At 41.6% G+C, this 17,190-nt stretch overlaps 2 protein-coding genes and 1 long non-coding RNA gene across 7 annotated transcripts in view; 1 reads left to right on the top strand and 2 right to left on the bottom strand.

Moving 5' to 3' along the window:
* The window catches only part of LOC112432630 (protein NLRC3-like), a 214,143-nt gene that overhangs the window by 69,634 nt on the left and 127,319 nt on the right, over positions 1-17,190 (top strand). The window lies entirely within an intron of this gene.
* The window catches only part of LOC111500697 (CST complex subunit CTC1), a 49,440-nt gene that overhangs the window by 7,832 nt on the left and 24,418 nt on the right, over positions 1-17,190 (bottom strand). The window lies entirely within an intron of this gene.
* On the bottom strand, positions 8,595-12,471 carry LOC143416782 (uncharacterized). 2 transcript variants are annotated; one of them, XR_013097045.1, is made up of 13 exons: positions 12,292-12,471; positions 12,085-12,136; positions 11,524-11,689; positions 11,311-11,430; positions 11,188-11,235; positions 11,025-11,108; positions 10,851-10,916; positions 9,736-9,796; positions 9,588-9,638; positions 9,454-9,499; positions 9,305-9,369; positions 9,126-9,228; positions 8,596-9,012 (listed from the first exon to the last, which is right to left on the bottom strand). It is a non-coding gene; the product is annotated as an uncharacterized LOC143416782 (long non-coding RNA). The 2 variants fall into 2 exon arrangements; XR_013097044.1 differs by lacking the exons at positions 12,085-12,136; positions 12,292-12,471 and having other exon boundaries at positions 8,595-9,012; positions 11,524-11,999.

Below are 17,190 nucleotides of genomic sequence, written 5' to 3'. Positions count from 1 at the left end.
ATGCAGTGCATTGATGTCTGCTCTCTGTCCTGCTGAATGAAGCCCTCCCTGCTCGGGTGATGCAGGGTGGATCCCACCATGTGGCTCAAATAACTGAGAACTATGAAGCTCAGTGAGGTTTTAGTTCATCATGAATAAAGCACTGACACACATTCACTCAGATCTCAGTGTTTTATTCATTTTGAAGCAGCTCATGAAGAACAGGTTGATGACTCATGAAACACAACATCACAGCAGTTTGTTTAGAAGCTGTTTATATTTGAAGGTTGAAGTAAATGTCTTCAGTTTTTTACTTCAGTATCTTAACATTTCAATGGTAACTTTGTTAATATAACATTAGGTCATATTGAACTTATTGTGAACAAACTGCATCTCTGCTGTTCACCTGTTTCATGTCACAGTGGCATCTTTTACATATTTGTCAGCTTCCTTCAGATTATTCTGATTCATTTTGCATTAATTGTTGTAAATATACAAACGAAACCTTACTGATTGTTTTTCATCAGAACCCAACACAAAGCTAAATTCTGCTGCATCATCTCCACACTGAAAGGAAATTCACTGTGTGTGTGTGTGTGTGTGTGTGTGTGTGTGTGTGTGTGTGTGTGTGTGTGAGATTATATCGTATGACATAATCACAGACACGCATACAGTGTAACTGTTTTGGTTGTGCTGCATGAAACACGAGTGTGTATTGGGGAGGTTGAGTTACTCAGGAGAAATCTCCCCGTACATCAACTGTTACTGTACCCCCTTAATAAACCATGTGCTTAAGACTCTGCGTGAAAGTTAAAATATCTATGTTCAGTGCACATAGATAGATAGTCTATATAGTTATATAGGTATACATGTCACACACAAATCCACCACAAAATGTTCCAGCATCAGAGCTGTGTCCATCAGAGGGACGGCTCAGAGTCAGACAGGCTGACATGTTTGCACATGAGGACGTCTGCTTCTACTGAGTCACTCACTTTCCTGGTTGTTGACTCAGTCGGCTCCTCTTTACCTGTTTAGTTCATCTGTGAACCATCAGGAAACTCTTTGGAACTTTACCTGATGTCCTGTGTCTCTCAGCTGTTACAAAATCACAGCACTCACCTGCTTTATATTTTTATCCTCAGGTTCCCAGCATGCCTCAGGGGTGGAGGTGTATGAGGGGGTGGAGTCTGTCCTGCTGCCCTGTCAGGTACAAGCTGATGTTACCATTGAGTCCACAGCAGCAGTGTGGGACCGTGAGGAGCTCAAGGACCCAACGGTCCACGTGCGTCTGCCGAGTGGTGACGATTTTAAAGATCAGAATATTCGTTACTTCAGTCGAACATCACTGAGAGCCGAGGCTCTGCAGACTGGAGACCTCAGCCTCACTCTGAGGAAGCCCACAGTCTCTGACAGTGGAACCTACACCTGCACATACCGCAAGCATGGACAAGATCGGAACAAGACCTATGTAGACCTGAAGGTCACAGGTCAGTGCTGTCAGGTCAGATGCATGCTAATGGGAAGTTCTAAAAATCTGTTGGTTGATGTTCAGGTTGTTTGTTTTGTGTCGATCACAGAACTTCCTCCTCGTTCTGCAGTCTGGTTCAAAGTCCTCTCAGGTGTCCTGGTTCCTGTGGTTCTTCTGGCTGTTATGTTTGCTGCATGGCTGTCTTGTAGATACAAAACGTTAAAGAACAAAGAAGGTGAGTGTTTTATTGGACCATCTGATGAAATATCAGAACCTTGAAGGTAATCAGCAAAGTTTGATTTGGTGATTTGACAGCACCATAGCTGACGTCTCTGTCCTGAATGAGTTGTTAGTGATCTTTACATCACTGATGGTTACCACGAACTGTTAGATCCCAGTTATCCTGTACAAGACGTCTGGACCGACTCTTTGTTTGAAGGGCCAAAGTTTCTGGTATTATCATTATAGTGTGATATTATTCTGTTACCATATGTTACCTTATATATGTAATCAAAGTAGTTGAATTATGATAACAGCTGTAGGACATATATTATCCTTTAGTTTAGATGGTGTGATCAGTATGTAGTTTTAGTTTGCATTATACTTCTGACTTAAAAGAGTGTGAAAATCATTAGATCTATTGGATTGACCTGTATTACTCGACACTGTTGAATGTGTTACACTGTTTCTTGACATTTCATACTGCTGAGTCATGAAGAGAATGTTGTGTGCAGAGGACCTTGTGCCGATAATAGAAGAGACAGACCCCCACCTTACAGAGAGCAGAGAAACAAGGAGCCGAGGTCATAACTTAGTAAGAGAGAAAGAATGTGAATGTTTAGGCTTTTACGACTAGGTGGGGGCCGCTAGAGGCTATAAGAAGCTGAGCAACCTGTCACCATTTTGAGACATGCTGTGACCCTCTTCATGCAGGTCTCCCCATCATGATGGTTCTAATGCTCATAAGTGTTGAATTGTATGGAAATAAATGATTGTTGATTGAGCATTTATACACCGAGTACTGTCCTTCCTTCAGCCCAAAGATTCAAAGAATTGGGAGATTTCAACAATAGGCTAACAGAAAGTAACTAAAGCTGGTAGTGAGGAGACGCGCTGAGCTCTAAGTGCCTGCAGGAGTGTCCATCCTGCTATCCACTGATGATGCAACTGACTGATAACATAACAGTTAGGTGCAATCAATAACCACACCTGTTAGTTTCAGCTCTCCTCTGATGATCCTTCTCTTGGTCAGATGGATTAGTCTTATAATAGTTAAAGAAAAAAGGCCCCATGGATAGAAAAAGCTGTGACAACCATTGAAGAAGCTCATCTCCAGGCTGGAAGCAGGACTTCAGAAAACACAGAGTAACATCAGGACAGCAGGTCCATGTGTTACCCTGTCCATGGTTTACTGTAAGTGCAGTCAGATGTGTGATGAGTGTTACAGAAACACTGCGTCCACCTCTCCCTCGAGCTTTTACACTCTTCACAGCTTTGACTGGAGTGAAACCATGAGACGCTGAAAGCTTTGACTCTGTGGTATCTGGCAGACACGTTCAGTTCAGCTCTGCTGCTGATTGGACACCAAACACAGCACAGTCTCTTCATGGAGCAAAGGAACACGTTTCAGACTGGAACCAGTCCAACATGTTTTACTGCAAACATTTCACTTCATCCTGTCAAAGGAAGTTTGCTGCTGATGCTGTGCAGCTCATGTTGTGCTTGGTTGTTCTTTCAGTTCGTGAGGTGGAGGTGGGTTCAGGTGTGACGTCTGCCAAGCTGCCCTGCAAAGCCACAGTTCACCTGTCTCAGGTAAATAAGACTTCAGAGCTCTGACTCTATCAGCCCGGCTATAGTGTTGCAAAAACAAACCCTGAGCTCGTTCCCAATGTCCTAAAATGAGACGAGTGATGGAAACCTTTACAACAGCAGCAGGTGTGTGAGCCGGAAACATCCTGGTCTCAGTGTTGCATACAGATTTCCCTAAATGCTTCTTCCAAAGCTGGATAGATGCTGTCTCTCCTCATCAGAATCTCAGACACCCACATGAGTCTACACACCACTCAGACAGCCAATGGTTTAAGGATGATGCTGGGCTATGAACAGGCTGTAGACGCTTTATGTTGATTCAGCTTTTATGAATCAACATAAAAACTGGGGGATTAAGTAAAAACATAAAGTCCACGACTGGTGTGTCATCAATAACAAGTAAAATGTTAACATGCTCACGTTGTTTGTTGTCCTCTCAGAGTGTCAGGTGGAGGAGGAGGAGGGGGCGGAGTCCATCTGTCTTCCCTTTCAAACCACAGAAAACCTGCCTGACGACAGTGAAGTGGTGTGGAAATGTTATGAACCAGAATACATGAAGGTCCACGTGTATGAGAACGGCTCTGACCGGCCCGACAAACAGGACGACCATTACAAAGGTCGCACTGAGATGAATGAAGACGCTCTGAGGTCTGGAGACCTCAGTCTGACCCTGAGACACCTCAAAGTGGGAGATGCTGGGAGATACGGATGTGAGGTCAACAGCAAGGAGGCCTGGAGATACAAGAGGGTGTGGCTCACAGTCAAAGGTTAGTTAGTTCATTCATGTTTGTGTGTGTGTGTGTGTGAGGTGTGACTCTTCTGTTTCCTCTGCAGGGAAAAATCAGGCCGAGAAATAAGCAGAGGCCATCAGGATCAGCTCCACTGATCCGTCTGCTCTGATCACTGATCAATCAGTTTGATGTGTTTATTTGATTATTGATCAGTGAAGGACATCAGTGAACAGATGGTGCTGAAGATGCTGTCAGCTGATACTGAAGCCTGTTGAGTCCTGTGTGTTCTCAGTATGATCACACAGCTAATGTATAAACTCCTACAAACCTGTGTTCTTGGAAAGTGCACTGTTGGCTGTTTCTGTAAGTCTGACCAAATATAAGGTGTGTCAGTGTCATGTGCATGTGGAGTAACCGTTAACAACACTGTGTGTATCTGTGGATGTTTGTGGCTCGGCTGCAGGGGAGGGGAGGGGCACGGGAAGCTGAGATCCATCACTGACCACACCTTTTTAGGAGCAGTGGGTGGAGCTTGCTGGACACAGCTGTGTGCAAGGGCGTAGATTTCGTTTTGGCATTGGTGGGGACGAATGATTCAGTTTTTTTCCTTTTTGTCTTTGCTTCTTGATAAAAAGGAGAAATGTACTTGCCTACATATGCTATTCTACATGCTTTTAAACCATTTAAAATTACAATTGATAGTTTTATATGTGAGTTATATAATGCTAAATTACAATTAAACAAATGACTAAGTAGTTTAGACTTTAGTTTACTTCAGTCATATTCAATATAAATCAGGTATCATACAAAAATAAAAATAACTTCAAATTCAGCAGGGCTGGACTGGCACAAAATATGGGCATTTTGACTAGTGACCGGCCCACCATGGTATTACAGGAAAAGTCAAAAATCCTTTAAAGCCTTTATAATTAAACTTAAACCTACACCACCTTCCCTATTCTGGTATTCTAAACAGTAGCACACAGAAACAGTTCAGAACTTCCCTTCAACTCATTCCTGTCACCTGAAAGGTAAACCTGTTTCTCCATCACCTCCTGTTCAGCTCTGATGATTCAGTAAGGACATCTCCTGGTTTCATCTTCATGTTTCCCTCTCACCACATATCCAAACCGACATCATGACCAGCAGCTTTACAGCTGTGGCTCCAGCAAACATCAGCTGATACTAGAAATTAATATTAAATAAATTCTAACAACAGCTGATCAAGCTTAAACGTGCTGCTGTTGTTTAATTCGACCTCCGCTGGTTTCCTCTTTCTGGCGCAGAGAGAAAAGCCGATCAGCTGATCATTGATCAGTTTCATGATTGAATTAGCAACTTTCTAGCTGAAGTAGTACGGCACAAATCCCGTTCCTTTTCACCTTAACTTTAAAGTTTGACCTCCTCGGCTGTAATTGGTCCAGCCCAGAGTCGATCATGACCAACTGGCCAATCCACCACCACTCATTTATACCGTTAAAAAAAGAAAAGGAAGAAAACCCCATCGGCCAATAAAAACGAAAAATCACGAGCAGCCCACTGGGCAAATGCCCGGTATGCCCGATGGCCAGTCCAGCCCTGAAATACAGTCATGACAATAAACGAATATGAGTTCAAAGACTTAACAACATTACTTCAGTTGCATTACACCAACATAAAAAAACAGCTTTTACCAGTTGCGTCAGATATCTAAAGCAAAGCCGTTCCTTCCTTTAAAGGACCTTGAAAAGCTTATCCACGCATTTATTACATCCAGTGTGCTGCCCCTTTAAGGCAGGCATGATCATTTGGGTGTGTGTTTTTTGTACCAGCAGACTTGCCGTAGTACCTCACCAGTGAAAAACAGTCCTATAGCCAAACTGTTGTCTGTTCCACTTTTTGTTCACTTTTTCTTGCTGAGCCTGAGAGAGCACATGCCTGTAAGTAGTTGCTATCTGTTTTGTAAGCTTTCCCGCGATAGTTTTGTGTAGCAGTTTAGAGGTTTGTGTGGAAAACTTTCTTTTGTGAGGTAAAACGGCCGCGATGCTAACACGTTAGCCCGTCTATGGGATTTCCCATGTAATGTTAGCATTAAGCTAATCGCTAAATGCGTGGGCCTAATAACCAGTGAAAGGGTTTGGATAAGTTTGTGTTTATGTGTTATATACATTGTAGTGCATGGCTTAATGTTTGATGTTGTAAAGAAAATGCAATTACAGCAGAAATGTAATATTTTATTTTTGTTTCTGTACCAGTTTTACAGTGCTTCAACAGTAAACATCTAAAACGTATCCGCTGACTCCTGGATGTTTATTGTGGACCTGTTAGCTATCTGCCAAGCTAGAAACCAGCTTCACACCCTAGTGAGGGCAGAATATCCAGATTGGACGACTGTAACTCCCTCTACTCGGGCCTCCAACACTCTTCTCTTTGCCGGCTCCAGTTAATTCAAAATGCAGCTGCGCATCTTTTAACCAAGAGCACCTGGCTGCAGCCACTGTGGAGCTCCACAGTAACCGGAACACTCTGGGTTTGTTCAAAAAAATTCACCATCCCCTAAATTGTTCGTGGCCAAAAGTGTACAGTGGTCCCTCGCTATAACGCGGCGCACCTTCCGCGACACTTGCTGTTTCGCTGATTTATTTATTTGTTTTACAGTACATCGTGTTGTGCGTTCTGATTGCTGTAGACCATTGTCAATCAATCTAGTCCAGTGTCTCCTGTACAGGAGCGGTCCCTAATAGGCCCACGGACGGGTCCCGGTCCGTGAGTCCTTTGGTACCGTTCTGCGATAGTTGATCCTCCGATGTGAAATGTATGGTTGTAGTTGTGTGTCTTATTTTGAAAGAACTATTTACGCGTTACCATAGCGACCAGAGAGCATTAAGAAGCAGAGAGGAGGATGTCACTGTCATTGTTGTTGGCACACAGCTCAAGTCACGTTTATTATTATATTTACAAAATACCACACTTTCTTTTTTTAATTCTTTTGTTGTATTTATCCGCGACACCTTAAAGGTCGTTCCCTGAAAATATTGTCTGACATTAAAGTGGTCTGTGGTGCAAAAAGGTTCGGGACTCCTGCTGTACAGTACAGAATGCGTTTAGCTTGTCGAATTTACATATATCTTCGCTAGCAGTGTAACTCTGAAGTGCTGTACTGTATGTTTGTAAGTTTTCTCCCAAACAAACACAACAATGCCGACGAAACGTTTTGCACCCTCAAATGCACCTTTAGGTTTCATTCCATGATACTGGACTTATGTTTCTACGAAGGTTTGAACTCTAAGAGTGTTTAAACAAAAGAGAAAAGTGTGAAAATGTTTATGCCTGTCTGAGAAAAGTGTATAAAGCATGTAGTGAGGGGTTTTACAGTCTTAACATCTGTAATAATTGTAAAAAATAAAGTTGGCTACTTCATGGATTTCACCTACCGCGGGTTATTTTTAGAACGTAACACCAGCGATAAACGAGGGACTGTTGTATTATTAATAGTAGAGTCTGGGACATCTAATTGATTAACATCAACATTGATTATTATGCACTATTATTTTTGTTCAAGGAGAGCAAAAAATATAAAACTCTCTCAGCTTGTTTGTTGCCAAAAATGGCCACTTTTTGTGTATGTTCACAAAATGCTATAAAATGTAGATTTCTTAAAACATTTTTCTACTTTTACCGACGTGACTCTTTAAAATAGCACCAGTCCTTTTCATCAAAATCAAAATTGTATCTAAATTTTTTACTCTTTATAGCCAGTTAGGTTATATATTACCATTAACTTTTCAGATAAAACGGTGATAAAGTCCTAATGTTTTCATGAAACTTCCTTTTTTTCCCCATCTGAGCATCGGGGAAAAGGCTGTCTTGCAATTGTTGAGGTCACTAGTGTGTGCCCCATTTCTTCCAGGATCACTCTCTTTATAGGTTTTAGTGGACTCCTAGTACTGCGACGTGGTTTCATGGTACAAAGGGATTGTATTCCAAGATCTGGGAGACTGTAGAAATGAGCAGTGATGCCCTTCCTACCATCTTTCCAGAAAAGTGATCTGGAAGCTGTTAGGCTGACTTACAGCAGCAGCACTTTCTGCACCTGCAGAAACTCCAGGACACATTTACTAACGGTGTTTGTTGCTGTATGTGCAGCTTTGAATTTTTTAATAATATATATTTTGTTAATATTTTGGCTATGGTGTCTTGTTATGAAATGTACAAGAGTAAAAGTGTTTTTAGCAGGTGCTTCAAAGCTAAGTTTGACTGGGAAACTCAAAGCTCAATAGTCTGTATCAACAGAGATTCACTGCAGCCTGTGTAATATTTATTCTACTCTATCTTGCAAATACATATTTGTGTGGCAATGTCATGCACAACACACACAACTATTAGATCCTTAAGATCAAACCCGTGTCATTGTTTTGGTCCACTGCAGTGCAGTAGTCAAAAAAAAGAATAAGTGAAGTGTCCACAGATGGCCAGGATAGAGCCCAGAGTGTTAATGTTTAAAATGTATAAAAATATTATTGATTACAATTCTTTACTGTTAATATCAACAATAAGCTTTTTATTTTGAAAATACAAGTTTAAAAAAAATGCTGTTACATTTACATTTAATGCTGTTTCACTGTAATCCTTTATTATAAGTATGGACACAGAATCAAGTGAACAACATTTTGAAATAAGTTTAATTGGAATTTTGTACTATGCAAAAAACAAAACAAAAAACAACAACGACATATTAAACAAACAAACACAGCCAGTGCCTTCATTTGTCCATTACATGTCAGACATAGCACTGACCCTTAGCCCCTGCTCATCAGCACATGCTTTCAAAAAGAGCTCCATGTCCTCTGCAAACTGAAAAACAAAGAGGAACAAGTCCCTTGCTCCAGTGTCTTCTTCCTCTGACATGTCTCTTAAGACCCTCTGCTGGTCCCCTTGATTTAAGGACAGATATTTTGGCATTGTTACGTGTCCACGGAAAAGTGCCTTATTTTGGACAGCCCACTGCACAGCAGGACGCAGATCTTCAACAACTGCTGGCTCCTGTGTCAGGCAAACGGGGATGAAAACATAGTTATTTCTCTGTTGCACAACAGTTTTTAACAGTTATTCAAATGTCACTAACCATGTAATTACTGTTTAAAGTGAATACTGACATGACTGACTTCCTGGAACTTTTTCAGTCTGACAATGGGCACGTGTTGTCCTTCAAGCACAGCTTTGGCTTCCTCTCTCCAGTGTGCAAATAGCTTGCCAGAGCTTAACAGAAATTGTTGATATTGTTAAGGTGTGTAAACTTTGACACAACATAAAACAGAAGTCAAAATATAAATACCTCCTGAGATCAAAGTTCTCCATCAACAGCAAGCACCACCATTTACACAAGTAGGGCATGTCTGACTGTAAAATATTAATATGAAACATATTTAACAACTTTCAAAAGATTCAAGACTCCATTGCTGTGAAAGTAAATAGAATACTTACTACAGTATAGTCAATATGGTGCATCCAGTGCCACGTACAGAGCAGACTATTTGGAAGAAAAAATAAAAATGTCCTTTTTTTAGAAGCTTAAATTAGCTTCTGTATGAATCTCAAGAAGAGAAGAGAAAAATTACCATCAGCATGAAGATCCCACAGTCAACTCCATAGTCTTGGCTTGGAAAACCCTGTATTACATTGAAAATAAAGGCTCGTTAATAAAATCCCTTAAAAGAAGACTAGTGTAATTCATATCATTCACCATACACTTAAACTAGCACATACCTTCAAGTCAAAGCTCTTTTTTTCTGACCACTGCCCGGGAATGATCTTCACTGCAAGATTCCTTTTTTTAAAGACAGTTACATTCACAAGTTAACAGATGTCATCATGATGGGTGTGAAATGTTTATTGCTAATAGCACCAACTGTAACTACAGGCCTTAGGAACACGACCTCAACAAAACAGCATAACAAAATGAAAAAGTACAGTCACATGCTCACAGTTGGTCAAAATAAAGCATTTACAGCTTTAAGTTAAGGTTGGCATATTTTATAAACTCATTTTTAATGGTCTTTTATGTTAAACTAGAACATTTGAAGACCCTATTTATGTCTGAAAGTCATCTAAAGACAGCATCACTGACTTGATCATAATGTGAAGATGAGAAATAGAATAAAATGTTGAAGCATCATGCTGATATATCCATCCATCCATCCATTCGCTTCCGCTTCTCCTTTTCAGGGTCGCTGGAGCCTATCGCAGCTGTCATAGGGCGACAGACTGGACAGGTCGCCAGTCTGTCGCAGGGCCAACACACAGGGACAGACAACCATTCGCACTCACATTCACTCGCACATTCACACCTAGTGGCAATTTGGATTATCCAATTAACCTATCCCCACAAGCTGCATGTCTTTGGACGGTGGGAGGAAGCCGGAGTACCCGGAGAGAACCCACGCAAACACGGGGAGAACATGCAAACTCCACACAGAAACTTGCTGATATAGTTTATAAAAAAAGCATGTGAGTGTACTGTATGTGTGAACACTCAAGATCAGCAGAACATGATCTGGGATGCACTTAACCTGGAACACTGAACAGGTTCCTGAAAACTCCGGAACAAACCAAAAATGCTTATAAAAATGTGACCTCAAAAGTGAAACATATTGTTGGCCACCAAATCCTGCCTTGGTGTTTATTGGGTCAAGAAAGAGGATTTCTCTTTGAGGTGGCTTCAGTACCTAAAAGACAGTTAGCCATGACTTCAAACCTGAAAACAATGTCATTGCAAGCGATCACAATCAAAGACTTTTGAAACTGCGTCATAAAAGCTTGAATACATCTCAGACACATAGCAAAATTCTAACAGTTTGTGCGTGTCAAAAAACAAGACTTACACACAACTGGAAATGACCAGGTGTCCAGAGAGGGAGAACTATGATGTGCATCCTCTGAGCATCAGTCTGAAACAGAATTGTTTTTTAAGTATCCTGTATATGAACTCTCACCAAAGTTATAAAAAAAAATCATTTGGATTACTTGCTTGTTTCTTTAAAGGACGGTACACTTACAGGAAAGGACTGCAATGGATCACAGCCATAGGGTGCAAGCCAAGTCCGGGTGACATACAGATTTTCTATGTAAATGCTTATCCCCTAGAATGTAAACAAAAACATTTAAAACAACAACTCTCTAAATTAAAGCTTGACAATCATCATATACAACATACAGTACCTTTGACTGGACAATTTTAGTGATAAGCTCAAAACAGCCATTTCCAATCTGAAACAGAAAAAATCATGAAAGAAATGAATGTACACTTTATTATTTCATATTCATAGAAAAAATAATACTTACAGTCGATTCCATTTGTTTGTTTAAACCCAGTGTCCAAAAGTCTGCCCGCATGAGGCATCCAGAAGACGTTTCAACAATCAGCTCATCTTTGGGTCTGCTGATGTCCAGAACATAGTTGAGCTAAAAAAACAGAGAGGTGTCATAGACTGTGGATGACCAAATCAGATAAGCACTAAAAGTTGCACTTTGCAACATCTGAAAACTTTAACATACAAGCTGTTGTTGGCCAGGGTGCGGTACAAAACACCATGATGAACGGCTGGCCAAAATGTTCTCAGGCTTTGTCAGAGCTTCGCACGGTGGTCCACACAGGTCAGGAAAAGTTGCATCTGTTGAGACCTTCTATTGGCTTTCTTGTTGTCAACTCTTTCCTGAGGTCCTATAGGGATTTTAACAGGTTTCAGACAAAACACTACATAGAATGCACATTAAATACATACAAATGCAAGAAAAATAAGCACTATCTATAGAAGGAAATTCATTTGAAACAGCATGTAACAAATTCGTTTATGAGCCATCAACTACAACAAGATAATGAATGCAAGATTATTATTTCACCTATATATGACAATCACTATTCAAAATAAGAAATTTTACCAGTGTCACCAGACATTGAAGGTGCTGGGTTCAACACCGTTTCAGTGATTTCTCTGGGTTTATTGCACACCTGTGGGGCTAGGTACACAAAGAAAAGAATATACACACACAGATAGGAACAAACCTAACATGTAAACAATGGTAGCGTTCTGGTCATGAGACAATGCATGTACTTACCTATGACAGCTTGACCCAGTGCCGACAATGAGATATTGATCTGTGTGTTTCTCTGCCATGGAGCACGATGAAAAAACATTAAAATAAGAAGGAATGTTGTTGTAACGCAAAAAAAGTGGCAACATGATCATTGTACGAAAACTAGACGATTCCTAGAATTATGGAATCACTAACGGCAAATTTATTTAAGAAAGACTCTGTCCCAACCTTTGCGATCAACTTGCAAGACTTCCACGGTATCCATGCGTGTTTACGGCTACTGTGGAGGTCACGTGTTTCCGGTTAGTGTGGAGGTCACGTGTATCCGGTTACTGTGGAGCTCCACAGTGGCTGCAGCCAGACCCTTCTCCTTTTAACAGGTACGAGAATCCATGAACACATAACTCCAATTTTAGCCAAACTACATTGGCTCCCTGTTAAATATCGTATAGATTTTAATATTCTGTTGTTCACTTTTAATATTCTGAATAATTTAGCGCCCAGCTATCTCTCTGAACTACTCCACTTATACTACTCCCAACAGAGCACTTACATCGTCCAATCACAGGCTCCTAGCACAACCTAGGTCTCGAATGAAGTCGAGAGGTTACCGGGCCTTTGCATCCGTGGCACCCAGACTCTGGAATAACCTCCCTGTTTATATTCGTACAGCCGAGTCTATCCAGTCTTTTAAATCACGTCTTAAAACTTATTTTTTTACTTTGGCTTTTGATTCTGTCTAGTTGGCTGTTTTAGCTTGTTGTGTTGTTACCTATTGTTTGTTGTCCTCTTTTATTGTTTTTTTTAACTGTCTCATGCTTTTACTGACTGTGAAGCACTATGGTCAACACTGTTGTTTTAATATATGCTATATAAATAAATTTTGATTTGATTTGAACATCTCTGATACATTAGCACTGAATGACCTGGTGGTTTATGTCCATCTAAGATTACCACAAAGTAAAAGATCTGTCAGCAAAATTATGCAATATTTTAGCCACACTATTGCCCCGATCAGATCAATGAGTTGGGATTTTCTATTCTAAGCATGAGCTACTGTTACAGCAACAGACATTAATACTACTGGTGTCCCACACAACAACTCAATGTCCACTATGTGAAGGAGCCAAACACAGGCCTGCTCTTCTCGTTAACTGAGATAAACTGCTGGCATATTGGTTTTCCATCTATACTGTCCAGTCTCTCCTGGTGGACACACAGCAGCATTGTTTAATCTCATTCGAGTCATTGTTGACCTTAGCCATGTTTTTAGTCTTCTGAGAGCACTGAAGCTTCTTTCAGCCTCAACTGAGGATACTGGGATGACTAAAAGCAGCCTGATAATTGCCATGATAATAAATACTAGTTAATCTACAGCACCACATCATCAGTCAGTCACCTGTGAGCTCGCCTCTTCACCTCCGAGCTACAACATGGCAGAGCTGCCTCTGTCACCTGATCAATAACAGTGAGGCACTCCACATACATGCAGTCACACATGTGCTTCAAATACAACAATGAACCAACAAGTCATCATCCAATTCCACCTGTGACCTTGTGTCACCATTGCTCTCTGAGCTTTGTGTTGGTTCTGTCACCTGACAAATAGGACATACATGACAATAAGAATAAAATGTGGAGCTGCTTCAGTGTTTCTGTCACTTTGTGCAGATCTTGACTCGTCAGTAATGTTTGTAGGCTGAGTGCGTTTTTACAACAATTTGTGCAAACTGCACTACAAGGTGGAATATTTGCAAAATCGTGACTACCTCATGATATTTTGTCTCAAAAATTAACCCTATGAATATATCAGTGCCATTAGGATGAAATTATTGTGTCACCAACATTTCAATGTTAGACATATAATTCTAACAGCCTCTGTAAACTAATATCCGGGCTGCTCGAGGCTCCGTTTCCTCTGACAGCTTCAATCAAGATTAGAAATGCTGCTCTGAGACTGAGAGAACTAACAGTGCTGCCTGTTGTGCAGTTAGCTTCCCAAACACATTATTCATGGTTACATACAGTTTTAGACTGATGTGGGCCAAAGCCTAGCATAGCCTGTAACGTTATTATGACGGACACATTTTATGAGTGAGCTTGAGTTTGTGACTTACAGGTTTCTTTCAAAAATACTTTCTTATATCCAGGTTCTTTCTCTTTGCTGCCGTCCTCCTCTCCTCCTCACAGCGCAGGCTTGCCGCTGCTAAAACTAAACAGAGCTCCCTGAAAGGCTCAGCCAATCACATTGGCCATATTTGTCACATGACGTAGCACTCCAGTAAAGAATGTAATTTAACTCTTTCTGCACCGCTGGGAGATCGTTTTTTTTCTTTCTATCGGGTTGTTTTTCTTTACTCGAACAGATCAAATTATTGGTGGGGACACGTCCCTTCCGTCCGTGCCAAATCTACGCCCTTGGCTGTGTGAGTGAAAATGTCTCAGAGCAAAATAAAAATGAGTTTGTCAGGAAACCTGTTCAGTCATCAGGTGTTTGTGTCACAGTGTCTGATGTAACAGCTGCCAAATACAAGACGTCGTTTTCTCTTTGTCCAGCTCAGGGTTAAGTGGGGGAGGCTGTCATAGGGGAAAAGGTGGGGCACCCCCATTACTGCCACCCACAGACTACGTCCACATACACAAAAAGAATCATTCCCAGCTGTGTTTCATATCTGCACTTGTGGAGATTCAAAGGTTCAAATACAGAACTGCAGACTGGTGGCTGCTGTCAAATACAGCTGACACCAACACGATGAGTTCACCTCGTGGCCACTAGAGGCCAGCAAAGCGAACCACAGAGGGACCCAAACACTCGAGCGTCCCACTGAGAGAAGCAGAACTCAGTTTGCTGTGTTTCACAGGTGTTCCTGAACGCATCACTGTGACCCTGAAGAAAAGCTGAAACTCTTTTCCTGAGAGGATTTCTGCAGCTGACGAGCATCAGATAATGAACGAACACAGATCCAAACATGAGTTTGATGTCTTTGAGTCTGTCCTGTCTGTGGATCATGGGACTGAAAGAATGTGATGATCTCAGAAATGAAACAAAATCTCAAGACGACTGAGAAAAAACATCAAATGTTTAAACTGAGAAAATATTAAAAAAGGCTGATTTGAACCTGCTGGCAGCAAAAGGCAAACATGACAACAAACTCCATGTTTTATATGAATAAAAATAAAGAGCTGCAGAAACATCATCTGGCATCGCGTCAGCAACATGACGGGTATAAAAACAGAGGCTCACCAGGCTGCAAACAAACACTGAAAATCTTTAGAGCAATTCCAGATCAGTTCCTCAAACTAAATCACTTCAAATTCATCAGCACATCAGAACATCTGGCATATCTAAGCAGGCATGTGGGGGTGGGAGGGGCTTGAGCGCTTCTTTATGGGTCCCACCAGTGGCCTTTTCTTGAGGGTTTTTTCTTTTCATGTGTGTGTGGAGTCCTGTCTGTGCCCCTCAACAATAATATTTAACTATTAATCACAATTTGTTAAATAAAATGAGCTGGCTCGCAGCAGTCACATGACTACCATTAACCAATGATCGCTCTTAACGGCAGAGAGCACTGGTTACGAGGTGGGAACGAGCTCACAAAGAGCCACATGGGTGGTGCAGAGCTGCAGGACAAACTGGGAGACAGACTGATGCAAAGGAAACCAGTAAGCAGGTGAACAGCGCACACTGTAGCCTGTAACACACAGCAGTGTCAGCTTATTATGGACACGTTCAGCTGTTTTGTGGCAACTGATGAATTGAAACAGACGAGCGTGCTGTGTGTGCAACAGTGCGACAAACATCACCTGTGTGATGCTCGTCAGCTGCCAGCTCACTGGGTACAGCAGGCAGGGGTCTGTAGGTTTGAGCCCCTTCAAACGTCTCTGCACGGCCCTGCCTCTGAGGAGCAACTGCACAACAGCTCCATCACATCCCAGTGTGCTCTGATAAGCTCCTTTTTTTAACCTTTTATTGTTTTATGTAAAGCACTTTGGTATGCCCAAGGCTTTTAAACGTGCTCTATAAATAAAGATTGTTGTTGTTGTTGTTGTCTGTGCACCATTTTAGGGAACATTTTTAGTTTCACAGTAAGCTGCAGGGCTCTGTTTCTATAATGTTTTTCTATCATTACTTTATTATGGATCAGGTGTAAAGGTGTCATGTGTGGATACTTAAGTAACAGATCAATACAATAGCAAAGTGTTCTCAGATGGGCAGCACGTGGAGAGAAGATGGAAGGAGGAAGAGAGTCAGACAGTGATTCACAGGCAGAGTTGATTTCTCACAGTTTTGTTGCCTTGTGTTTCCAAGCACTGTCATTTTATTATTATCTCATAACACGTGTTTAATCAGCTCCCATCTCTCCTGTTGACTCTGTAATGTCTCAGACCGACAGCAACATTGTACCCATCAGGTAAAACACCGGCTACGTTTGCTCTGCATCGTCCCCACATGATCACAGTGATGTAACATGATGTGCTTCCATATGAGGTTCTTGATGAATGTGTTGTTGTTCTCCAGCCTGGTTTTTTAACTTTGAGCCCCTTCAAACGTCTCTGCACGGCCCTGCCTCTGAGGAGCAATCTAAGTGTGTGAGGGGAAAGGACCAAAGAAGACTGAAACATCTTTTCTACCATTGAAAAAACAAAGTCAGAATTTCAACTTCCTGATTCTTCTTCTTCCAATTATCTGCTCGTGTGCTCCAAGTAGAGAAGCCCAGACCTCCGTCTTCCCAACACCACTGATATGATCTGCTGACTCTGCTGGAGTTTGCTCTGTGATAAAGACATGAACAGTCTGTGCAAAGTAACCTCAGGCTGTCAGAGCTTCAACACAACGAGGCCGAGCACAAGAAATAAGACAGCGAGAGAGAGAGGGCCTCTCCTGAGTCCTCACATATACACACTATACTATGCTAGCATCACCATGGAAACTGCACAACAGCTCCATCCCAGTGCGATCTGATAAGCTCCTCCTTCTCCACCCTTCAAGGCCTGTGTACGCTGCTGGGTGGACCTATGATGCAGAGCTGCCCAATCACAGCAGCACACAGCAGACATGTAGCATCAACAGCTCATCACATCAACATCTGTCAGCTGTCTGTGTTTATGGTAAAGCTGATCCTGACT

Source organism: Maylandia zebra, linkage group LG3, assembly GCF_041146795.1.
Source record: "Maylandia zebra isolate NMK-2024a linkage group LG3, Mzebra_GT3a, whole genome shotgun sequence".
In the NCBI taxonomy this organism is placed as follows: domain Eukaryota; kingdom Metazoa; phylum Chordata; class Actinopteri; order Cichliformes; family Cichlidae; genus Maylandia; species Maylandia zebra.
This window is presented reverse-complemented; position numbering and strand designations above follow the sequence as displayed.